Below are 25,987 nucleotides of genomic sequence, written 5' to 3'. Positions count from 1 at the left end.
GCTTGGGAATAAACACGTACGAGTGTCCCCACGGCACTCAGCCAGGGGGAGGAGTTAGGAGCACTGGAGGGGACCCCGAGAAGAGGAGGATCGGGGCTGCTCTGTGTAAAACCATTGCACAGAGCAGGTGGGTATAGCATGTTTATTTTTAAAAGATAAAATCTGAGCACTGAATATAACTTTAAAGTGGAAGTCCAGGCTTTTCTTAACTATGCCTAAACCTGCTCCCACTCCCATTCTAACTATCCTGACAGAAAGATGTGTATACTAACATATTTTCAGGGTGCTCCGGTCCAGTCACATGATCTTCCCTGTAGCCAGCATCAGGGAAGGTGAGAGTACGCTGACAATGGCTGAAATGTCTGCGTGGTGATGTCACCCATTGGCTTACTATGTGGCATCCGTTTTTGGCTGTCCCACCTCTCCCTGAAGCTGGCTGCTGGGAGCAGATCACATGACTAGAGAAAAGGTAAGTATAAGCATCTTCCTTCTACAGGGTACTTAGACTAGGAGTTAGAATGGGGGTGGGAGCAGGTTAAAGCATAGATAGGATAAACCTGGACTTGCATTTCAAGTCTTCCAAATGGGCAATTAATGATCTGCAAAAAAAGTACCAACTCCATGTTAGGTAATGCAGAGCACCACAACATGCTGTATTCAGATCTATCATAAACTAAAGCGCAAGTCAATGAATGACGTTTATGTACGATAAGAACAAGTGTGTACTCAGAAATTGGAAGGGAAGGAGCGATTGCAAATGATCTGACTACCTAGCCCAGGGGTAGGCAACCTGCGGCTCTCTAGCTGTTGTGGAACTACATTTCCCATGAGACATTGCACAATTGACAGTTACAGCTATGACTTGCAGAGGCATGATGGAACTTGTAGTCCTGCAACATCTGGAGAGCCGCAGGTTGCCTACCCCTGACCTAGCCTATTACCTGAGCTTGACTTGAGCCGGCTATACATAGATTGAAATTTGGCTGGTCCCTGCTGATGCCCATGTATGGGCAGGGAGGTTGTAAAGAAGTTTATCTTCTGGTAATTTTGTTCATTCAGCCTACTGGTTGAAAAAAAAAAAAAAAAGACTCATCTAAGGGTAGCTTAAGAGAGTCTCAGCAATTCCTTCATTGTGCGTGGTGACCCCATCACATAGTTCAAGCTTTCCTATAGGTCTGCATGCCCCTATTTACAGACTATTACAGGGTTTATAAAGTTGGTTATTATTGCTGTGCCTATTGGGAAAATTTCTCCTCACTTCTGTCAGAAGACGTTATGAAAAGTCTTATTAACGGAAACATTTTTAGTAGCATGGGGAAGAATGAGAACTTCTGACAATGTTTTTCTTGATGGCTGTATCTTTTTTGTCCCAGTAACAACAGCTTCACAGTTTTATATGTGCATCAATATTTTGTTGTGGTGAATATTTTGTTTTACAAATGGGCAGGGATTAGACTTTAAAGGGTGAGCCATACATATATATATATATATATTTTTTAAACAGAAGAATATACATACATATATATAAACTTTTTTTTAATGTTATATTTTACAAGAGCTATGAGTGCAGATAAAAAAAAAAAAAAAAAAAGTATCACTGAACAGGTGCCAATGTTATTCCTTTTGTAGTATTTGTTTCATAGAATGTAAGGTGTTGTGCAATACAACAGTATAATAATAATGAATGTGTTTTACTTTATTTTCTGGTTTACACTGCTGTGTGCACTATAGGGTGCAATAAATACTTTAATACTTTCCTGAATGTTGAACTGAAGACTGCTTAATAAATAACACATCCTGACAGAGTTACATTTTTATTTTGAAAGGATATCACGGGGCAATCAAGGTTACAGCAACAGGCAGTGATTTACTGTAGAATTGTCAGCGTGTCAAAATCAACAGTTGCCCGGCTGTTCCTTAAATAACTGATGGAGGCTTTGGCAGAATTTCATATTCCCACTGCACTTTCAATCTGTCTTTGAGATATGAAACCACTTGTTTGTATTTTTAGCTTAATTTCAGGTATAGTACATCCCTAGACCCAGTTCAGAAAAACTGCCCAGACAAAAATGAAGGAAAGATAATGTTTAGAATTTTGTAGCTTTTAGAATTGCAAACTGCAAGGTTAAAAACCCAGACAATTGCGCACAATGTTGGATCAAGTGTGATTAATTGCTGTTCGTGTAGCTCTCACTAAGAATAATTTGTTCTACCAATGTATTGATCTTAATGGTTAATCTCTAGAGGTATTAAAAGTATGCTGGTTGAGCTACAAAAAAATATAAATGTGCTCATGTGTTTATGCTGCAACTAATATTAAAACGTGCTGCAACCGTGTGCAATGCTGTGCAATTGCAGGGCATTTGTGGCGCTTCCCCATTGACTTGCATGAGTAGTGTTCGGAGGGCTTGCTGCCCGCTGAACAATCCATGGCACGAGTCGAAGCATCGTAACAGTGGCATAAAAACATCCCCATCCGCTGCCTACTGCAGCTTACAATGATTCTAAAGGCTTACATTAAAAAAAAAACAAAAAAAAAACATGTCTATAGGTACCTGCTGTGTGCAGTGGTTTTGCACAGAGCAGCCCGAATCCTCCTCTTCTTGGGTCCCCCGCCGACGCTCCTGGCCCCTCCCGCCTGTCGGGTGCCCCCACAGCAAGGAGCTTGCTATGGGAGCACCTGAGAATGCGCACTCCCCAGCCGATGCTCTGTGTGTACCGTGCATCCCTGTGCTGGCAGTCCCATTCATATCAATAGAGACCAAGGGGCTTCACAGATGCTGCACCAAATTTGACAGCTATTTGGTTGCTCCTGAATGCTGACAGTGTACGTCCGGGGGCCCTGCACCTGCATCTGTGTTGCTGTCAAATTTGGAGCAATGGCAATGTCTGCAAAGCTGCTGTGTCCAAACTGACATGACTGGGAATGCCTGCACGGAGATACATGGAACACCTGTGTATCCTCATGCAGGCAAACAGGGCCCTCGCCTGGCTGTATGCTGTAGTATGCCTGTGTGAACGAGGCCTAACACCACTACGAGATTGTATGAATTGTAACTAATAATCTTGATTAATCGTTCTATGATCTCTTATTTATTGGCTGTGCAATGCTTGTGAAAGGTTGGCAGTTTATTATTATTACCCCCTCCCCTAAAAAAAAAATCTTCAGCCTGTACAACCACTTTAAACTTTGCCATCTAAATCGGACTGAGTTCATCTATTTGTTGAAAGATTCCTGAGCGTTATGGTTTAGCTAAAGCGATGTGCAGCCTGCTTTCTTTGTATCACTTAAAGTGGTTGCAAAGGCATAGGGTGTTTTTAACTTAATGCATTCTCTGCATTAAGGTAAAAGACCTTCCATGACCAGCTCCCCCATAGCACCCCCCTTAATACTTACTGGAGTCTCTCTTGATCCAGTATTGTGCCTGAGAGCAGCAGCACTGCAATATATCTCTCTCTCTCCTCACTGGCCATTGGCTCCTGCTGCTGTCAATCAAATCCTGTGGAAAGGAAGCAGAGGACAGGGCTGAGCCATGCTGTGTGTCCATAGACAAGTGGCTTGCTATGGAGACACTCAGAAGGGAGGAGGAGTTGAGAGCACCCCTGGGGGACCCCAGAAGAGGAGGAAAGGGACTGCTCTGTATGCCGGCGAATAATTCCTGGACGGGACCCGGGGATCACTGAGTATCTCCGACGGGAGAGACCTGTATGTAAACAATACATATCTCTCCCCTGTCAGCTCCTGCACACTGCTTTGTATGGCTCTGCAGAGCCATACAAAGCAATGTACTTACAGTGAAGCACACGCACAGCCCCCATAGTGAAACAGCACACAGTTAACCCTTTGATTGCCCCAGATGTTAACCCTTTCATGCCCAGTGCCGTTAGTACAGTGTCAGTGCTTTTTATTAGCACTGATCACTATATTGGTGGGGATGTCAGTGACACCAAGTCAGTTCCTCCCAGTGTCAGAATGCCAACTGCAGTCCTGCTATAAGTCGCTGATCGCTGCCAATACTAGTAAAAATGAATAAATGCCAGTATATATATGCCGCAATATGTAAACGCCATACCTTTCACGTAAACTAATTAATTTACACGTATTGGGATTTTTTTTTAGCAAAGACATGTAGCAGAATACATTTTGGCCTAAATTTATGACGAAATTTGATTTTTTAAATTTTTTTACTGGACGTTTAATAGCAAAAAGCCAAAAATAGTTTTTTTCGCAAAATTGTCAGTCTTTTTTTGTTTATAGCACAAAAAATAAAAAGCACACAGGCGATCAAATACCACCAAAAGAAAGCTCTATTTGTGGGGAAAAAAGGACGTAAATGTAATTTATGTAAAGCATTGCACGTCCGCGCAATTGTCAGTTAAAGTAACGCAGCGCCGTATCGCAAAAAATTGGCCCGGTCGGGAAGGGGGTAAAAAGTGGTTAAACTTTCAAATAAGCCATGTGGTAAGCAACATGTCGCCGCTTTGACTAATTCAATAAATATATAAACATATAAAGAGAAGATGAGAGCTCCATCTGCTGGTTAAAATACTAATAATTCATTACATGGTTAAAATGTTACTAAACCCACAACAGTAAAATCATTCTGTATATGCAGTAAAGCATGCTTGTTATACTCATTGTGGAACTTAAGGGGTTAATCCTCTGCATTGTGTAAAAAGGCAGTTTGATCCTTTTTTCTCTGTTCCTCCCCTTTTTCAAGTGACCACCACTTATCTCCAGACTGAACTGTAGGCATGCACATGCTCAATTTGGTGTATATTGCTAGAGAGGTTTTTTTTTTTTCTTGGGAGAGTGCATGTGATCAGCACAGGGCCAGACAGAGTTTAGGGGATTTCCATCCTCCTAGACCAGAAGCAAAACTCCTCCTACAAGCTTTAGCTAGTGCTGGGCTGGACACAGATAGAAGCCACAAGACTGCTCTAACTTCTGATGAGAAAAGGTATTTAGCAGTTTATATTTACTAAAATAATTGCATTTCCATGTTGTGTGTACTGTGGGAGAGCAGATACAGTAAATGCAGGGTCCTGGGAGACCAGATATAATGGATGCAGGGTCCTGGGAGACCAGATATAGTAAATGCAGGGTCCTGGGAGACCAGATATAGTAAATGCAGGGTCCTGGGAGACCAGATATAGTGGATGCAGGGTCCTGGGAGACCAGATATAGTAAATGCAGGGTCCTGGGTATAGTAACACTAAGTTCTATTTGCAATGCCTGTGCATTAAAGACGTCACAGGATTAAGTTGCTTGTCTTTCCCTTAATATCTTTGCAGTAGCTGTTAGTGCTCATGTCCATTTCTGTGTCCTGCATCTTCAATAATCATAGATTGGCAGCAATGATAGAAGAACTAGTATAGATGTCAGTAGACTGCAGAGTATGTTATGTTCACTCAAAGTTGCCTAAAAAGTAGACTGCATTCATTCTTTCACAGAAAAGAGATCCGTGAACATTTTTCATCTGTGAAGCTCCTACAATCCATTGACTGAGTAGAGGGAGCTACCTTTCCCATCCATAAAAGTGGAAACCTAAAAAAAAAATCACATTTCTTCACTTCTGAAACATCTGCAGATTTTATGCTTACACCAAGAATGGGTTCAATCCTCGGGCACATTGTAAGCAAAACATCTGCTGGCATTAATACAGAGGTAGGATGTATGAGGCTGCTCTATCTTGCTGTAAGGAGATTCACAACATAATTAAATCTCAAGTCATTTTAGTTAACTATAAAATATCAAACTATGATTTTAATACGTTGTGTAAAATTAACTACGAGCGCAATTTATTCCATAAGAACAGACAGTATAGTTTACACCTCCGGGGTATAAAAACTTTTATCCATATTGTTTAGAGTTTGAGATCTTAAGCAACAAAATTAAACTCTACTAAAGCATAACACAATGAAGTGCGTTTGCTTGTGCTACCTGGAGTATTCTTCATTATTAGCCAGGAGAGCCCTTCAGAGTGATATTACGAGAAGGACTGTCACTGATTATACAAGATAAAGTTGGATTGAACTTCTATTAGAAATGGGTGTGCTAACTCAAAACCTGAAAAAGTCTATAAAATGTCTAAATAGTAGTTGCTTGTAAAGCTTACTTATTGAGTGTTTGTATGCAGAGCTGTAGCTCTCTTTAGGGCTAGGGTGAGGGAAAATGGGAGGGCAGGAGGGGCAGCTGCCCCAGTTTCAGTGAGGAAAGAACAAACAAAAGGAGCACAGGCCTAGGGCATTACCAAAAAAAATGCTGAATAAGAAATAAAAGTGTTGAACTCAAAAACGACAATAAAGACAAGGCACGTCATAAAAAAACAGCTTGGTCAACACTGCACTAAGTTACAGTCCGCAAAAGGGAGTGTAGACATCCAATAGGCTGACGCGTTTTGAGGACTTGCCTCTTCCTCAGAGCCAACTGACCAAATGTCTTCCCCTCTTTTATATGCCAACTACTAGTTGAACCTAGTTGACCCCTCCCCTAAGAGCAGGGGGAGGGGTCACAGGAGCAATTGACATAGTATAAGTAAACACAAGAAATATATATATAAAAAAATCATTGAAACTAGTGACAATCATAAAAACAAAATCATAAGAACCACCAGTTTCAGTACTCTCAGGTGGGCGGCCCAGGTGGTCAGTCTGTGCACTGCTGCAAAAGGGACCCTGGAATTGAATACTGAGCACCACTCTATGGCTCACCTCAATAGGACTACAGCTGCATCCAAATGACTCCACCTTCTTTCCCATCAATCAGAGTAAGCTACAGTACAGAAGAGCAGTGCAGCCTGCTTCAGGTTAACTGGGGGAGTATGCAAGTATGAAAAGTGGGTGCACTGTGTGATGGCTGGAAAGGTACACTGGAATTAATAAATGATGTGAGGGGGCAGTAGAGGATCTCTGATTAATGATGGGAAGCACAGTGAGCAACTGGAGGAGGGGACTACCGATGGTGAGAGGGGACAGCCGCTGCAGGAGGGGGCTGTAACACAGGGTTATTGATGGCTTGGTGGGGGTGCGGTCATAGATAGGTGCACTGTAAATGGAGAATTACATAATGAATAACAGAGTGCTGGTGTTGTTGGGGGGAGGTGCTGTGGCCGATGGGGAAGATGAGCTGTGACAAAGGGGCAGTGCTATGGCTGATTCTAAATAACAAAATAATAAATATATACAGTTGTGCTCAAAAGTTTGCATACCCTGGCAGAAATCGTGAAAAGTTGGCATAGATATTGAAAATATGACTGATCATATTTAAAGATAGTGATCATATGAATCCATGTATTATCACATAGTTGTTTGGCTTCTTTTTAAATCATAATAACAGAAATCACCCAAATGACCATGATCAAAAGTTTACATACCCTGAAATGTTTGGTCTTGGTACAGACACACAAAGGTGTAGGTTAAAATGGCAATTAAAGGTTAATTTCCTACATCTGGGGCTTTTTAAAATGCAATTAGTGTCTGTATATAAATAAATAAAGTGCAGCGCTAAAAATAAACAGAAAATTCGATCTAGAAAATTCTGGTCTAGAAAATTCGATCTAAAAAGTTCGTTCTGAAAATATCAAAAGTTCATAGAATCAGCGATAAAGTAGATATGACACAGCTTATGAGAAATCCGGAACAAATGGCAGAAGTGCGCACTCACCGACCGCGCATAGGAAATGCGCATATGTTTAATCAATTCTGCAGAGTATCGATCTCCCTCAGGAAGGGGTGTTATCATGCGATGGTCAGCTGGGCTCACAGAACCTCCCAAGGATCGGGATAGATCGGCCGGATACAGACTCCAGGTGAAGGCTTCCCTCCTCTGGATGAAGTGGAAAACGGTGTCTGCTGACCCCAGTCAAGATGTTGCTGGACACATTTCCTGTCTCTGTGTGTCCCTCTTGCTTTCCAATAACACAGGAAGGGCTCATCCATGTGTCCAGCAACATCTTGACTGGGGTCAGCAGACACCGTTTTCCACTTCATCCAGAGGAGGGAAGCCTTCACCTGGAGTCTGTATCCGGCCGATCTATCCCGATCCTTGGGAGGTTCTGTGAGCCCAGCTGACCATCGCATGATAACACCCCTTCCCTGAGGGAGATCGATACTCTGCAGAATTGATTAAACATATGCGCATTTCCTATGCGCGGTCGGTGAGTGCGCACTTCTGCCATTTGTTCCGGATTTCTCGTAAGCTGTGTCATATCTACTTTATCGCTGATTCTATGAACTTTTGATATTTTCAGAACGAACTTTTTAGATCGAATTTTCTAGACCAGAATTTTCTAGATCGAATTTTCTGTTTATTTTTAGCGCTGCACTTTATTTATTTATCTTCACCTGAGGCTGTTGTGATCTCCTTTCAGTGCTTTAGCTGCTTATATATTCTTTATTGTTATACAAGAAGCGCTCGCCACATCTTTTATATTAGTGTCTGTATATAGATAGTCAATGAGTTTGCTACCTCTCACGTGGATGCACGGAGTAGGCTAGATACTGAGTCATGGGGAGCAGAAAACAATTGTAAAAAGACATGTGCAACAAGGTGATGGAACTTTATAAAGATGCAAAAGGATATAAAAAAAGATATCCAAAGCCTTGAATATGCCAGTCAGTACTGTTTAATAACTTATTAAGAAGTGTCAAATTTGGGGATCTGTCAGGGATACAGAGTGTTGGGATCCTGTGAAACAGGTGTGACCAGAAATGTGTGGAATTGCACACCAGGCACAAGTATAACGTAAAATAATATATTAAGAATAAGTGAATAACAAAAATATAAACGCACCTTCAATATATCAGAACAGCATAAATCAAACCAGAAAATCTAATAAGCCAGTGAACAAACAATGAACAACTGCCTGAACTAAATATATACAAATAGCAGGATATAAGAAGCGTAGTCGGTGTCAGGGTCATACATGGGAGATCAGGCACAAGGAGCAGGAAGCAAGCAAGAACAGGGAGAGGGTAAAAAGGAGAAGGAACAAGCAGGCAGGTAAGAGATCAGACTCCAGGGTCAGGATCAGGATGCAGGATCAAGATCCAGGAACACAGGTCAGGGGCACATGGACAATCACCAAGGAAAAGAGAAGCACAGGCAAGGCTTAAATACCCTTCCTGCAACAAGCATCAGGTGATACCTAATTAACATGAGCTTCTGGCTGCTGAGAGACACTTGCTGGTGGACACTGGAACTGCAGCCTATAGGTCTGGGAGCCACAGTGCCACTAGCAGGTGAATCCCTTCCTGACAGGATCTCTTGATACCAAGTCAATGTCTAGTAGGGCAAGAAATATTGCAGCCACATCTGCCAGAAGAATTGTTCAAGGTACAAAGAAAACCTCACAGGTATCCTCAGGAGAAATACAGACTTCTCTGGAAAAAGACGGTGTGGTGGTTTCAAGAAGCACAATACGATACTTAAATGAACATAAATGAGCTACATGGTCGACTTGCCAGAAAGAATCCTTTAGTGCTCCAATGCCACATAAAAGCTTGGTTACAATATGCCCGATAAAACTTTGACAAGCCTCACCAGAATTTTTTGTGGCACTGGCGTGGCAAAGGTGGCACATTGAGTCCCTCAACATGTCCAGTAAACATTTACGAAGTTGGCCACCACTATTTCAGATATACAATTGTTCCATCTGCCAGCTTGCTCTTGACTGGTTGTCCCTCATTGTCAGCCCTGCTCCTCCACTCAGTTGACGTGGCCCGGCCTTGTGCCCATGAATAAATTCTGTTTGGGTTTTGATTTCAACAAATCTACATTGTATATTATTTAAAAAAATTTAAGTATTTTCTTGTCTTAAAAGACATCAACTCACATATACTGAACTGAGGGGAGGGGGCTATAAAATCCTAAAGCCAAACTTGGATAATGAATCTAAAAAACTGAATTTTTTGCTATATACTTACCTGTAAAATCCATTTCTTGGAGTACATCACGGGACACAGAGCAGGCTATTCATGACTATGTGGGTTATAGGCCACTTACAGGTGAATGGACACTGGCTGATCAATCAGAGAGGAGGTCCTCACCTATATAAATCCTGCTACAGAGGAAGGAGTTCAGTCTTTGTAGCAAGCAAGGAAATTCCAGAAAGAGGGGTGGGACCTCTGTGTCCCATGATGTACTCCAAGAAATGGATTTTACAGGTAAATATGAGGCAAAAAATCCAGTTTTCTTTATCGTACATCAAGGGACACAGAGCAGGCTATTCATGACTATATGGGATGTCCCAAAGTAATAAGAAATTTGAGGGGAGAATGACACCATGATAGCCACTGTCAATAATCCCTCAGGACCTACTCAGCCTTCCGTAAAACACTGTGGCCAAAGGCAGAATCCCCTGCAGCTCTGATGTCCAACTGGTAGAACCTTGTGAATGTGTGAACTAAAGACCATGTAGCGGCCTTGCAAATCTGAGCCACTGACGCCTGATGGTGGATTGCCTAAGATGCCCCCACTCCTGGTAGAGTGTGCCTTCACCCGAAAAAGGTGGGACCTTACCTTCCAAACCATAGGCTTGAATAATCAATTGGCAGATCCAATGTGAAATAGTCGCCTTGGATGCCGCCTGCCCCTTCCTAGGTCCCTTTGGCAGCACGAACAGAGCATCTGACTCCCTGACCTGTACTGTCACCTTCAAGGAGGCCCTTACAACGCATACCACATCCAAGGTATGCAGAGATCTTTCTCTGGCTGACTGAGGCCTAGGAAAGAACGAAGGCAAAACGATGTCCTGATTGAGATGAAAACCAGAAACCACCTTTGGTGAAAAGGAAAGATGAGGTCCCAACACGACCTTATCATGATGCAAAACCAGAAATGGTTCTCTGCAAGAAATTAGCTGTCAGCTCCGACACCCTTCTCGCAGAAGTGATTGCCACTAGAAACAACAACTTACGAGTCAACAGGACCAGTGGAATCTCTTTAATAGGCTCAAATGTTGAATCTTGAAAAACCCCCAAAACCAGGTTTAGGTCCCAAGGAATAAAGCTAACCTGACAGAAGGAGCAATACGCATCACTCCTTGTAAAAAAAGTGCGCCCAAAGAGTGTGACGCAATGAGCCTCTTTAAAAAAAAACAGCTAATGTTGAAACCTGGCCCTTAATGGTACCAACAGCCAATATCTTCTTCAACCCTGCTTGAAGAAACGACAGAATACTACCAATCACATGCTTTCGTGGGTGCCATTTGTGAACTTCACACCAGGAAATGTAAACCTTCCAGATTCTGTAATAAACATTCCTAGAAACTACCTTTCTAGCACCCAACATGATGGGAATGACAGAATCCGACACTCCCCTATCCTTCAGGAGCTGGGTTTCAATAGCCATGCCGTTAAATTTTGCGACCGTAAAGCTGGGTGCAATATAGGCCCTTGATACAACATGTCTGGCTGATAGGGCAGGGACCACGGGCCGTCCACTGCCATCTTCACTATGACAATAGACTCCTCCTGAATCCTGCGTAAGAGACGCTGCAGTAGCTGGATCAAAGGAAAAGCATAAATCAGTGAAAACTGGTTCCAAGGAATCACTAAGGCATCTACCGTTGCTGAGCGAGGGTTCCTTACCCTGGACACAAAAAGATCGACCTTGTTGAACCCGGATGCCAATAGATCAATTTTCCACACCTGGAATGAACACTGCTAACAAACTGGGAACATATCTCTCTGCCCAAGTTAAAATGTAGTTCACCTCCTTCTGAGCACCTCGACTCCTGGTACTGCCCCGGTGGTTGATGTATGCCACTGCTCTGGCATTGTTGGACTGAATCCTTACAGGCCAACCCTGAAGCCGGGATGTCCAATACCTCAGAACCAGCCTCCCTGCTCAAAGTTCTAGGACATTGATGGGAAGAACCCTTTCCCATGGAAGCCATGTTCCTTGAACTATGGCCCCCTCCAAGACAGCTCCCTAACCTGAGAGGCTGGCATCAGTGGTTACCAACCTTCACACCACTGGCAGAAAGGATCTTCTGCTCTCCAAATTGTGAGCCACTGACCACCAACTCAGGCTTTGCAGCATCTGTGGAGACAGAGATATGCAGTAATCCAGGGCCGGAATCTTTTTGTTCCAAACAGTCAGAATGTACCTTTGCAGTCTGGAGTGGAATTCGGCATAGAAAATAGCCACGAACTAGGCCACCATCTTCCCTAGCATCCTCATACAGAGGAGAATTGAAGAACACCTCTTGGCCTTCAAGCTGCAAACCTCATTCCTCATGGAGTAACATTTTCCTGGAGGCAGAAATACCTTTGCCTGAGCCGTGTCTAGGACCATCCCCAAATAAAACCCCTGAAACCTTTCGTCTGTTGGAAAACTAAACGTGTGTCTGTGTCCAAATAAATATGGACCTAACTGTATATTGGTCCATCTTAACCCTTCTGCATAGTGACCACAGAGAGTCGCATGCTCAGCATGGATGCCATTCACAGGATGCTTTGTATTTAAAAAAAAAAATTACAAGCCATTCTCTGATTGGAAAAGGTAGAGATCATGATATCGCCCCTCAGGCCCTCCACCTTGTCCAATCAGAGAATATCTTGTATTTGGAAAAAACAACAATCATGGGGATTATAATGTGGGGTTGCTTTTCAGGTGTTGGGCTTGGCCCCTTAATTCCAGTGAAGGGAACTCTTAAGACGTCAGCATACTAAGACATTTTGGACAATTTCATGCTCCCAACTTTGTGAGAACAGTTTGGAGATGGCCCCTTCCTGTTCCAACACGACTGTGCACAAAGGTCCATAAAGACATGGATGAATGAGTTTGGAGTTTTGAGGAACTTGACTGGCCTGCACAGTCCCAACCTCAACCTGACAGAACAACCTTGGGATGAATTAGAGCGGAGACTGCGAGCCAGGCCTTCTCGTCCGACATTAGTGCCTGACCTCACAAATGCGCTTCTGGAAGAATGGTCAAACATTCCCACAGACACACTCCTAAACCTTGTGGGCAGCCTTCCCAGAAGAGTTGAAGCTGTTATAACTGCAAAGGGTGGGCCAACTCAATATTAAATCCTATGGACTAAGACTGGGATGCCATTCAAGTTCATGTGCGTGAAAAAGAAGGCACCCCCATACTTTTGGCAATATAGTGTAGTTTCCTATGGGTTACATTTAGATCTGTGTGTTTTCCACCAGTGCATTTTTTTGGAAAGGGTTAGGGAATCTTTTTCCTTCGGCAGGTTGTGTTTTTGGTTCTATAGACTTCAATGGAAATGCAGTGGAACTGCATAAAAAATGCAGTGCTTTTGTTTTTTATGTATTTCTCCTGTATTTTTACTGGTTTCTCCTGCAAGACAACAGACACCACCCAAAATTTCAAAATGCAAAAATTATCAAAACGTACTAAAAATGCGTGTGAAAAAACGCAAAATGCACCATAAAAATGCATCAACTGCAAACTGCATAAGTGTGAACCAGGCCTAACTGAGTCAAGACATACAATCAAGACTGGAAATGTACATATTTTAATTGAAGAAAGTGACAGGGAGAAAGTTTCCAATAAGGAAGTGATTGATCTGGCCTTCAACAAAATGACGGCCCTTGACAAAAAGAAACAGGAGCAATGTTAAAAACTGTTATGGGTAGAGTTCCACTTAGAGTACATGGGTACTCTGAGTCACTAATGTTGGTGAATTGCTTTAGGAGTCTCTCCTACAGTCTTCAGGACCATGGGAGCAGAGCAATCAGTCAATAAACCACACCCATTAAACTGTACCTACTATTAAAGTGTTACTAAACCCAGAACCCTGCATCAACTATACCTGGTCTCCAATAGTACACAGAACATGGAAGTACAATTATTTTAGTAAATATAAACTGCTAAATACCTTTTCTCATCATCAGTTACAGCAGTCTTGTGGCTTCTATCAGTGTTCAGCCAAGCATTAGCTCAAGCTTGTAGGAGGAGTTTTCTTCTGCTCTAGGAGGATGCATAACCCCTGACCTCTGTCTGACCAGTGTGGATTGGCCTTGTGCTGATCACATGCACTCTCCCAAGAAAAAAAAAACCTATCTGGCAATATACACCAAACTGAGCATGTACAAAATGCCTACCATTCAGTCTGTCTTATCAGTAGATGAGGTGGTCACTTAAACAAGGGGAGGAACAGAGCAATCAGGATCAAACTGCCTTTTTACACAATGCAGAGGATTAACTCCTTAGATTCCACAGTGGTATACCAAGCATCCTTTACTGCATATACAGGCTGATTTTACGGTTGTGGGTTTAGTAACACTTTAAGCCATGCCCACATTAGGTGCCATCTTCTCCTGCTTTATAAAGTTGCATAATGTAATAAAGTGAATTGCCTTTGTCCCAGGTCCTTGGTCAAAAAATCTTCATCCTGCAAATTCCAAAGCCAGTTAATGTCCTAATTCCTAAGCTCTGCCCATTGGTTGGTTAACTTTCCATTGACTTCTTTGGATTTGACAATTCAACTTGGACAGCTGCAAAGTAGAGGTGGGCTAGTAAGTCAAAATTGAAAGATGAACACCTCTGGATATCAGGAGGTAAATATAATGCAAATAATTATACTCACTGTGCCCTGACCCAGAGATCCAACATGCCAGCCCTGTTCCCAAAGTTCAGTTTTTAAATTAGTGCAACTAAATACATTTCTGCCAATATTTCTATCACATCTGCACACACCTGCACTGGCCTACACTCAGAACTTCACCTAAACAATGGCGCATTATTAATCTTAGACTATAGCATTACCTATGGTACACAAACACAAAGGCAGTTTTATAAAGCTGACTGATAGGCAGAATAAATCCAAGCTGATTTATGCACACTCCGAGAGAGAGATAATAAGAATCCCCTTGCAGCTCATAACAGAGGCTGTGCTTGGTTAGTCATGCACTATTCCCTGCAGACCATATAATCTGCGTGAATTCTTGCCTGCAAGGGATCAGTTAGCCACATGTACAGGAAGCAAGTCTTAATTATTTGTTTAAATCTGCATATTAAACATGGAACCCACCCTCTCATCAAACTCTATAGCAAACTCTATAGCATGAGGAATTTTTCATTGTTTTGGTAGATTTTTAAAAAAAATATTTCAGAACTAGTAAAAATCAGAATTTCCTAGCTCCATTTCTATAAAAACTCTTTCTGGGTTATATTCTAGTTAGTGCGGGATTATACTGTGGTTATATGCAAGTGTGTAACACAATGATTATTTGTTGTTCTACCTAACAAAATTAATTATTTTGGACAAAACACATACAAGAAAATGTAATTTAAATGTATTGTGAAATGACTTCCATAGCAGCATACAGACATAATGTAATTTAATTTAAACAATTGCACGTAAAAGCACAGAACAATCAAATATTTTATATGCTCATTTCTAGTGTTTTTTTCTCCTTTTCGTAAATTCTTTTTTTTAACCCTGTCCCACTGTTACTTCACGGCCCTTTAGCTGCATCTAAATGCCGGGAGGCGAAGATGGGCATTCATGTGACTGCTGTGATTGGCTCTCACAGCGGTCACATGATCGTAAAGCCCCCAATTGCAAGTATGCATCTGGAGCTTTCTGTTAGATGTTAGTTGCTATGCTAGGCGCACACTCTCAGAACAGTAATTTGTTTACAAATGGGCGCATATATACGCCACATCGGCGGGAATAAATAAAGTGGTAGTAAACTGCACTTATGAAAAGAAAAAAACAAAAAATTTTCCCCTACAAGGTAATGTCAGAAATGTGCTAGTATGTATTGCATGACCTTAAAACAAAGCTCTCCAGCTGCGCGCTATCACTGCTGCAGAGGCTTCCATCCTCACCCGGTCTTCCTTCCGGGTTTGCCAGCTCCGGCCGTCTGACTGGCCAAGCCATGATGACGTCACTCCTGCACATGTACGTGGGAGTCTCAGGATGCGGCACAGTGCTCTGAAGGAAAGGTTATGCTGTTCCTTCAGGATGCATGCGCCGCCTGTCAAAGGGAGTGAATACCTTCTAAATGGTGCATTTTTTAGGAGATCTTCATTTTATCTACAGGTAAGCTTTATATAAAAGTATACAAAAGGAGTTTATTACCACTTTAATATGTTAGAAAATGTGATTGCTTTAGAAAATCCCCTTACTCCTTGCATATCCTAGCCCTCTCCTCTTCTGGAAGTTTCTAATTACTGTCTGTGATGGCCCAGCATCTCTGCCCCTCCCTCTCACATCCCCAGGTAACCTTTTATATAGGAGCCCTGGGAGGAGGGAAAGGGAATACTAGAGTGGGTCACTTGCCCTGAGCCTGCTGGGACTGCTAACATTTAATCCAAGATGACAACACCCAGCAGCACTCTCGGCCCTGACCGGTCACATGCACACACATTCTTCTGGGAAGATTTTTATTAAAATATATGATCTGTTGATAGGATCTATTGGAAAGAGTGCTTGATATGTATTGTCTATGGTTTCCTAGGTTACTACATAATAACAGCTGTCACAGAACTTTTTTTTTGTGCTAGAGATGGGGCAGCACAGTAACTAAGTGGTTTCCACTTCTGCCTAGCAGAACTAGGGTCGTTGGTTCGAATCCCACCACGGCACTACCTATCTGGAGTTTGCATGTTCTCCCGGAGCCTGCATGGGTTTCCTCTGGGTACTCCGGTTTCCTCCCACACTCTACAACAGGGGTATTGAATTAAAATTCAAGGAGGTCCAGTCACTAAAATTTTCTTCTGGCCGAGGCCTGAATCTCATGTTTGTGCTATGACTCAGTGTAGTCACTGTATGTCTATAAAAACATAGAAATTTACAATTTCCATAGCAAGAAAGTAAGGGGTGAATGGAAGGAAGGAAGGGAGGGATTGGTGAAAGGAAGGAAGGGAGGGTTGGGTGGAAGGAAGGAAGGGAGGGTTGGAAGGAAGGGAGGGGTGGAAGGAAGGGAGGGGTGGAAGGAAGGAAGGAAGGGAGGGGTGGAAGGAAGGAAGGAAAGAAGGGAGGGGTGGAAAGAAGGAAGGGAGGGGTGGAAGGAAGGAAGGGAGGGGTGGAAGGAAGGAAGGGAGGGGTGGAAGGAAGGGAGGGGTGGAAGGAAGGAAGGGAGGGGTGGAAGGAGGGGAAGGGTAGGTGGATGGAAGGGAGGGGTGGAAGGAAGGAAGGGAGGGGTGGAAGGAAGGAAGAGAGGGGTGGAAGGAAGGGAGGGGTGGGTGAAAGGGAGGGGTGGGTGAAAGGGAGGGGTGGGAGGAAGGAAGGGGTGGGGTGGGTGGAAGGAGGGGAGGAAGGGAGGGGTGGAAGGAAGGGAGGAAGGAAGAGAGGAGTGGGTGGAAGGAAGAGAGGAGCGGGTGGAAGGAAGAGAGGAGCGGGTGGAAGGAAGAGAGGAGCGGGTGAAAGGGAGGAGTGGGTGGAAGGAAAGGAGGGGTGGGTGGAAGGAAAGGAGGGGTGGGTGGAAGGAAAGGAGGGGTGGGTGGAAGGAAAGGAGGGGTGGGTGGAAGGAAAGGAGGGGTGGGTGGATGGAAGGAAAGGAGGGGTGGGTGGGTGGAAGGAAGGGAGGGGTGGGTGGAAGGAAGGGAGGGGTGGGTGGGTGGAAGGAAGGGAGGGGTGGGTGATCTGGCCATTAACACACCTTCTGTATTAGAGTGCCCCTGCTCTGGATGAAGGAGCACAGGGGGCATGTTTGGACAGCAGCATTGTTAATTTGTGGGGAGGGGAGTGTTAGAGAAGATTTATATAAACTAAGGCTGGCCATAGATGGAGCAAATTTAAGAAATTCACTTGATTCCTTCATGTACTTTTAGGACTGTTTTCAGATCTTTAAAGGGAGGATTGATATCTATCTGGATGAGGATTGCTGGTTCCATGATCTACACATATTCATCTCCCATTTGAGTTGCCTATATTGACCGGGTTGTTTCGGTCCAAATTTCTGGTAAGAGGCTGAACCATTCGGGTGTCCTGGTGATGGTGGATCGTGGGAATTATATTTGTGACTTTTTAACTGGAACTTTTTCTGATTTATTGGACTTTATGTTTTTTGATTAGCGCTGCAATTTATATTTATTTACTATTAACAGACTATTGACAGGGGAATCCCTCCGAGGAGCCACTGCGTTCTCCCAGCAGAAATAAAAACGGTGTTTACTGTTAGCGGTTATAACAGCTACAAGCAATAATCGCATATAAAATCCAGCATTGGTCAACTTGGGTACATTCAGCCTGCCCATACATGGTTCAAATTTTGGCAAGTTCCTGCTGAACCGGCCGAGCCTCAAACTGTCTTTGGCCGGCTTTCCAAACCGAACTCCAGCTAACACTTTATAAGCAATTACAGCAAATAGGTTTTTTACTTTTGGGATAAAAATTTTGCATACTCTAAATAAATAAAAGCTGATCATTGTAGACACCCATGCCAGGTGGTTTGCCTCAACCCTGTAACTGTCACATCTGCAGAACAGCTTGTTCTGTTGAAAAACAACAGACATACTGACAGGATCACTAGATGACAATTAAGGAAAGAAAGCCTATAAAAGAAAACTAATGCAACCCCCCACATCTCCCACTTCCTGTTGTTTCTACAGGACAGGAAGAAAAAGAAGCACTCGCCAATGAGACACAGATAACAAAATAAAACGGGTTTTAACCATTCCCTATACTATTAAAGACGTAAAGTAAAACCATTGGCTTTAGATACATTATACATATTAAAAGTATAAGAGTTAGTTTGATTGACAACCTGCTTTGAAGAAAGAAATGTCAAAATTAAAAAAAAAACAAAAAACACACCCTAACCTACCCTAGGCTTACACTGGTGGTTGACTGCACAGGCTCCAAGTGCTGCATTGCTGATAGGTTAGTGATGTGTAATAAGCAACTTAGTATCCAGAAACACTGGGATTTTTAGAGAGTGGTGGTGGCGGCACTGGGAGAGAGGTGATTAAGGTAAGTATAGTAAATTCAGGCTGCCTAGGCAGGGGAGGAGTTCTGTCAGGTTTTCTGGAGAATGTGAAGTCGTTATGATGTTTAAAATTCTATTTCACAAGATCTTCAAATATTTACAGTCTCGCATGTCCATATTCCTTATATTGAATTAAATGCAGAGATTTGTAGATTAGCCACTAGAGGGAACCCTCAGGGATTCAGTGCAGATATATTTTCTAATTACATTTGCAGACCCCACTTCCAAGTGAAGATCTAAACAATCAATGTTCATGTCTGCGAGTCACAATGAATAACATATTCTAACACTAACTGAGTTGAATAACAGTCAAGACTCCTGCATTCCTTTCCTTTAGCATTTTTGTACTGATTTAAATTTGTGTTAGTTTTTGCAGTGTAAAATTAAATAGCTTGGGAAGGATGGGGGGTGTAGAGGTACACATTGGCAATCCTGCCTTAGGTGCCAATCTATATTGCAGCTTTTTTCCACCTGGTGTTCCTGCCACACTGTATCTATGGTGGAGCAGTATTGTCATCCTAACTACTTGCCAACTGGTCCATGCAGATATACTGTGGGCCGGTCATGTACATGATCTGGCATTTCCAGATAGGGGGTGCCTCTCCATCTGTGCTGTCATTCGCTACAGCACAAACTAGTCCCGGCCAATGCTTTATGGATGGGACCTGCTGATCGGCTGAGTGAATGACAGAACAGAACTCTGTGTTGACAAACAACACAGAGCTCTGCACAGACAGCAGCAATGTACCCTTTATTTTTATTCCTGCAAAGCAAGCGCATCTTAGTAAAAACAGCGCATACTTCACACCGTACACACTGGTAGATGTTAACCTCTTCCCAGCCAGTGTCAATATTACAGTGACAGTGTATAGTATTAGCACTGATCGCTGTATTACTGTCACTGGTGAGGTCAGTAGCAGTTAGTTCCCACAAAGTGTCAGTTAGTGTCAGATTGCTTCCCGAACTATCACAGTCCCAGTATGAGTTGCTGATTGCCGCCATTACTAGTTTAAATAAATACATATAAATTCCACTATATATATATCTTAGTTTGTAGACTCTACAACTTTCATGCAAACCAATTATCATACACTTATTGGGATTTTTTTTTAACCAAAGACATGTAGCAGAATACGTCTTGGTCTAAATTCATGAAGAAATTTGATTTCTTTAAAAAAATTGTATTCAATATATTTTATAGCAGACAGTAGAAAATATTGTTCAAAATTTTTGACCTTTTTTCATTTATATAATAAAAAATAAAAAACACAGTGGTGATCAAATATCACCAAAAGCAAGCTCTATTTGTGTGAATATTTTGTAATAAATTTCAATTGAGCACAGCATTGCATGACTGTAGCCTAAGCAAAAAAATGTGTTCATGAAGAGGGTTAAGTTGTGCTCTTGATTTGGGCAACAAATATCTCCCCATCTCCTACATAGACGACCACCGCTTTGTAGTTCACAGAAGATAGCTGAAAAAGCTGATGGCATTGTTTGAAATGTCTTCCATGGGAAGTTATGACAAAAAAATCTTCGATTTCGGGCAAAAGCAATTTTCTTTACTTGCAGAAAACTAAAGCGGATACCACATGAGGATTTTAGGAGGTCAGCTGTAAAATAATAAATATATGTTCTTGGGTTTATTTATCCTTTAACATATCTAAGCTTTCTCTGCTTACATGCACAGTAACCTCCAACTATACTGATAAAGGAGAGAGCTTAGATAGTCTTCATAAGTGTCACATCGGCATTAAACTGGTCATTAGTCTTACTTCCACATTGTAGTGGGACCTGACACATGCAACATCGAAGATATTGAGATCTTGAATAAAATCTCATATAAGATTGAACGTGTTATTGTAAATTCAAATGTTAAAGCTGGTGTGGGATTATTTTGCATTGTTACTATGGTCCAGCTTGTACCGGTGTGAATATTCACATTCCATACCTGGCCGATCAATGTTGACCGGAGAATCACTGTAGTAGCCATTCCTACTACAGTGCTGTCTTTCCGAGTCCGATGCAGTGTCTGTCTGTTGCATAGTGACCATAAAGGGTCATCTGGCTCAGCATGGGCACCATTCAGAGAACGCCTTGTATTTTTCTCAATAGATACAAAGCGTTCTCAGTGAGGTCACCTCCCCACCTTGTCCAACCAGAGCACACTTTGTATTCACTGAGAAAACTAAATGGCACCTGTACTGAAAGAGGCTGGAGGAGATCAGTAGACCTGAGGTGCAAAGGACAAGATGTTCTTGTCTCCCAGTTGTGCTCCTGCATTATCCCATCACATGGAGTTCCCCGTTGCATTAAATGCTCGCTGTTAGAAGCACACATATTGTGCAGACATGGTCTACTGTTATCACAGCCAGGAAGCCATTCCCGGGAAATGAAGTGCAGCTGAGGCTGGAGCATGTAGACAGGAGGTGGCTAAAATAAGCTGAAGGAAATCAGCATTACTGGGATGAAAAGAAGAATGAAAACATTTAAAAACTGTATTTTATTAAAAAAAAAAATGGCAGTTGTTTATGAAGCATGGTGCTTTGGCAAACTAAATCTCACCCTGTTAGGATTTAGATGTCCATCTTCCAGATGATCAGTGGAGGTAACATTTACAAATTTGTATATGGATGCAATATATAACTTAGGCAACAGCATTGGTAACATCACTTTTGGGTAAATGTCACAAAAGTCACGTAATGTTTAATTACATTATGGTTTCACTTTAAGAACTAATTCTATTTATCTTTCTTATTCATAGGATTAGCAGTTGTTCTACTTTTATACAACAGGGGTTCTTCTGTCCATTTTACATAACTAGATTAACATACTACTTAAAAGTAAATTGGAAATGCTTTATGTGTATGTTAATAGGATTCTCTGGTGACTTTCAGTTTGTGTACATTATACCTTACATTCATTGTCTACTCACTGTCTATTCTGTTCTTTGTCATATCATTGCCACTTTGCAGACATAACAACATTGCTTTAGAAGCTGAGACCTATTGTCATCTGAAACAAAAGGGTTTTTTTTGTCATCTTCTCATCACACAGCCCCTTGTTGGTTGACTTATGAATATAACAATGTCATAAAATAACTCGCTCTACAAGCAGCAAGTGTCAATTATAAACCCTTGAAGCCATATGTCACTGAATGCAGATTACAAAAAAGCTTTTCTAGGACAGGATTCCAAAGTTGGTGCCCGATATCAGAGGAGAATCAGGCTACATGTAAAACTGAAATGTTTACTCTACTGGCATCAGAAAAACGCTAAATGCAGCATAAAAGCAGAAAAAGAAACTGAACTACCAAGTACGGCAAAGGCATTGGATTCTTTGGGTACAATAAAACACCACACAGTAAAATACATAAAACCATTTATGGACATAAAAAAAGTCATATATTCATGATAAGACCCATAGTACAAACATGCCTCTCAAAAGAGGGAGCAAAAGCAAAAACGATTGTTAATATAAGCACAATGCCCCCCTCGTGTGTGTGTGTGTGTGTGTGTGTGTGTGTGTGTGTGTGTGTGTGTGTGTGTGTGTGTGTGTGTGTGTGTGTGTATATATATATATATATATAAATAAAAATACCACTGAGCACAGTTGCAGTATGCATACATCCAAATACGGTCAACGCGTTTCGCCTGTGCATTTGGCTTCTTCAGGACCGTAGCTTGAATATGAGGCAGAATAGTGCTACTGCATGTATAAAGAGAATATGTGTGTTTGTTTTCTCTTTTGAGAGGCATGTCTTATCATGAATATATGACTCTTATGTCAATAAATGATTATATGTATTTTACTGTGTGGTCCCTTACTGTGCCCAAACAATCCAATGCCTTTGCAGTACTTCATAGTTCAGTTTCTTTTTCTTCTGTATCAATAGGATTTGGTACCAGGAAGCTTTTTTTGGTATTTTTCATGCAGCATAAAAGCGTTTAGAGCTTGCACTTGTACTTGCCATTGAAACGAAAAACCGCACAAGCGCTTAACGTGGTTAGCGCTTTGGCAAGTTTACACGTGTTTTTGCCATATTTTGGTGTTTGTTGTCCAAAACTTCCCTCTCTTGAATGCGGTTGTTCTGCGTTCAGGAGAGGATTGTTTAACTGGCCCTAAACTCTGATGCTGTTAAAGGGAACATGTTACATGTTCCACCCGTTTTTAGGGTGGACCATGTAACATGTTCCCATTGCGGCAGGCGTGCCCACCCCCCCCCCCCAACAGATAGTACGAGGAAACTCCTCTCCGTACTCTCAGATTCGAAAGCAGCACAGCCGCCCAGGGCTCCGCCCACACAGCCTCATCACTCATTCACAGAGGTCTGTGAATGAGTGCCTACAAGTCCCAGCAGCTTTAGTGGCTGTCGGCTTGTAGTTTTTGAATGAACTACCACAGTGCTGTGGAAAGCTGTGGTAGTTCATTGAAGCTCCCTTTCAGTATATCTGCTCCCGTACGGCAAGCAGATATTCTGACAGGTCTGCAGGAGCCATACAAAGCAGCATGCTTACAGTGAAACACACACACACAGCCCACATAGTAAAACAGCACACACAGTTAACTCCTTCCTGCCCAGTGCCATTAGTACAGCGTCAGCCCTTTCTATTAGCACTGATCACTGTATTGGTGTCACTAGGAATGTCAGTGACATGAAGTTAGTTCCCCCCCAGTGTCAGCACGCCTGCCGCAGTCTCACTATAAGCCGCTGATCTCCGCCATTACTAGTAAAACTAGTATACATACCGACATTTGTAAATGCTATAACTTCAACGTAAACCAATTAATTTACAAGTATTGGGATTTTTTTTTAGCAAAGACATGTAGCAGAATACATTTTGACTTAAATGTATGATGCAATTTGATTTTTTTTTTCATTTCTTTACTGGACATGTTTAATAGCAAAAAGTAAAAAATATAGCTTTTTTCACAATTGTAGGTCTTTTTTGTTTAAAGCACAAAAAATAAAAACTGCACAGGCGATAAAATACCACCAAAAGAACGCTCTATTTGTGGGGAAAAAAAGGACGTAAATTTCATTTGGGTCCAGCGTTGCATGACCGCACAATTGTCAGTGAAAGCAATGCAGCGCAAAAAAGGGCCTGGTCAAGAAGGGGGGGGGTAAATCCTCAGGAGGGCAAGTGGTTAACAATGAGATCCCTCTGATGCTTTGGAAGCTCTCTGTGGACCATGGCTTTTGCTGTAGGATGTGACTAAGAAAATGTAAGGAAAGACCTACTAGAACAGCTGAACTTTATTTGGGGTTAATCAGAGGCACTTTAAATGATGGCAGGTGTGTACTGACTCCTATTTAACATGATTTTGAATGTGATTGCCTAATTCTGAACACAGCTACATCCCCAGTTATAAGAGGGTGTGCACACTTATGCAACCACATTATTTTAGTTTTTTATTTTTACTTCCCTCCACCTAAAAAATTTCAGTTTGTTGTTCAACTGAGTTGTACAGTTTATAGGTTACATTAAAGGTGGAAAAAGTTCTGAAAGTTTTGTCTCATTTTTTTTACATCACAAAAACCTGACATTTTAACAGGGGTGTGTAGACTTTTTATATTCACTGTATGTGCTAGGTATCGCATTGTTATTAAACCCAAACATTTTTTAATTGTCTATGTCTTTAAAAATTTTCTTCGTTCCTTGTAGCGGAAGCTTGTCATCAATCAGATTTGCACAATTAGTAATTACCTGGTTGATCCTACGGTTTCCAAGGACCTATTATCTGTGGCAATGCTATTACAGCCAATCCACTGGCTTTTGCGTTGCTACTCTAATTGCACATGCTCTGCCAGTACCCACAAGGAAGCCATTCACTTTCTCCTACACCTCCTTGCTGCCCCATGTGACACATACTGCAAGGGTTGAGACGGATTGGCAGAAGCTCCTACATGGAGCCTCGCTGCCAGTCTATTATGATAGAACAGAGAACATTGCTGCAGTGTTATGTACAGGTAGTTTCTGTAGTGACGTAGGCAGATTTGTAAGAACTTCCCTACTTGTTCCAACCTGTCTCCTAGTGCAGTAAGAAGCAACCTCTAGATGTCACGTGATAGCAGTACATGGAACCAAGCAAGGATATATGGGGCATTTATATTGATTTGTACTCTAGATTACTATAGAATGTTGTTTGTAATGATACATTGACTGATCGTCCATATATAGTAGTCTTAATGGGTTTAATGTCACTTTAACTCTCAATGTATAACCTGTAAATCTTTTAAGGCATCACCTTGGAATTTAGACTACTACAATACTTTTTTTGTGATCTCAAGGGTGAGCGCAATTTTAAGGCTTGACATGCTTTGGGTCTATCTACTCGACACAACTCTATCTTCTATGTTTTACTAAAGAAATAGGATATAACATTGTACCGGTTTGCACTAAAATTCATTTTAGTGTATTCTTCCTGAAAAAATGTGTTTGATAGATAACTGCACAGAAATCATGTGAGAAGAATTGCAACTCCTACCATTTTATTCTCCAAGGTCTCTGCTTTAGGAAAAAAAAAATCAATGCTTGGGGGTTGGGTTAAAGTAATTTCTAGCAAAAAATGCAGATTTTAACATATGTGTGAAAATTCTAAAAATTGCTTGGGTAGGCAAGTGGTTAAAAGACTCAGAATGGGCAAATCTCAGTTTGTTTTATTTATTTGCTGTCTGTGTCCCATTGGGGAATATAATTTCTTTATGACCTAGAAACACAATAATGGATTGAGGGGAAGCTGTCAGCTGTAACTGAAATAGGTGTCCTTATTGAGAATTTCTTCTTTATTCCACCTCCAGTGACAACTGTCAAATGTTTTATTTCCCATCAATGTTGCGATGAAAATGGTTCCCAGGACAAAGAGAGTAAATCTGCAGCAGTAAAAAAAAAATACCATCTCCCTGCTGGAGATTTACCCTTTGTTCTGGTAACCATTGTCACCGCAAAAGTGATGGAAAATAAAACATTTGACAGTTGTCACTGGAGGTGGCATAACAAAGAAATTTCCAATAAGGACACCTATTGTAGTTACAGATGTCAGTTTCCCCTCAATCCATCTAGCACAG

At 41.8% G+C, this 25,987-nt stretch overlaps 1 protein-coding gene across 4 annotated transcripts in view; it reads right to left on the bottom strand.

The window, feature by feature from the left end:
• TBC1D5 (TBC1 domain family member 5) overlaps positions 1-25,987 on the bottom strand; it is a 766,435-nt gene that overhangs the window by 88,545 nt on the left and 651,903 nt on the right. The gene's annotated exons all lie outside the window — the stretch shown is intronic.

Source organism: Staurois parvus, unplaced genomic scaffold (assembly GCF_062004578.1).
Source record: "Staurois parvus isolate SC_StPar_1 unplaced genomic scaffold, SC_StPar_1.0 ptg000579l, whole genome shotgun sequence".
NCBI lineage: Eukaryota > Metazoa > Chordata > Amphibia > Anura > Ranidae > Staurois > Staurois parvus.
Note: the sequence above shows the minus strand (reverse complement) of the source record. Positions and strands in the feature narration are given on the sequence as shown.